Source organism: Musca vetustissima, unplaced genomic scaffold (assembly GCF_032173495.1).
Source record: "Musca vetustissima isolate MV318-11 ecotype Yass unplaced genomic scaffold, APGP_CSIRO_Mvet_v1 utg15012, whole genome shotgun sequence".
Taxonomy (NCBI): domain Eukaryota; kingdom Metazoa; phylum Arthropoda; class Insecta; order Diptera; family Muscidae; genus Musca; species Musca vetustissima.
The window spans coordinates 25,751-26,774 of NW_026881385.1; positions in this window are offsets into that span (position 1 = coordinate 25,751).

Here is a 1,024-nt window from a genome sequence, read left to right on the forward strand (position 1 = left end):
CCTCATGGAACATTTCAAAGAGATCAACGCTATTTTTTCCCTCCAGTGTGGTAATGGATTACTAAATAATATCTGAGTACGTAAGCACCTGGTCTGGTCGATCCAGAAAAACCCACCAAAAATTAGGTATTTGGTCTATTTCATCCCCTAAATATTAACATATCTTTACCAAAAACAATAGGTGCCTTCATTGGTCAGAACCTAGATCCTACATGCAAACTTGCGTGAAGATTGGTCCATAACTATGGCCTGTATCGTGTTTAAAAATTAGAATGGACAGACGGACGGACACACATGTCTAGATCGACTCAGCTAGTCGAAATATGACGATCGGTATACTTAAGGGTGGGTCTAGGACCAATAAGTAAAGTAGTGAATTCGGCCCAGTCCGACTTTACTAGTTTATAAGTGTTTCGGGGACACTGACTGCGATTCTGTAAGAAAAAAGAATTTTTTTAATCTTACAAATCAAATTATTTTTGAACACATTTTACAGAGCTATTGTCACAAATTACAAATGTGAATTCAGAAACCAGTAAGGAATGTAGTAAAGTCGGGCGAGTCGACTTTATCGAGCCATATTAGTCAAATAAACATAACCCTCACCATAATTGATTTTCTTTTATTCGATAAAGCAATAATTTAGTTTCAAAATCTGGTCGCCTTACTATATCCGTTCAGTAGAACAGACTTAGTACCGTTGGATGAAATCTAACGACAATAATTATGTGATATATCCAGATATATGAAGCGATTTTATTTAATCAAAACCTGCATGGGTCATCCCACAATGTCGGACCATGATTTGTATTTCATTCATGGCTTAAAAATAGCTTGGTCAATTATCGGTATATATCATTTTTGGTATGTTCCATACATCCCCCATTATTCACTACAGCAGAAGTCTCGACAGTAAAACATAGTTCTTCCTTGCTAATAAATGCCAAAAATCTATGGTGAAAATATTCGGCAGTAATTCAATGTTTCTGGTCGTCAGTAGTTTTTTGAGGTTCACTTGTTCTCA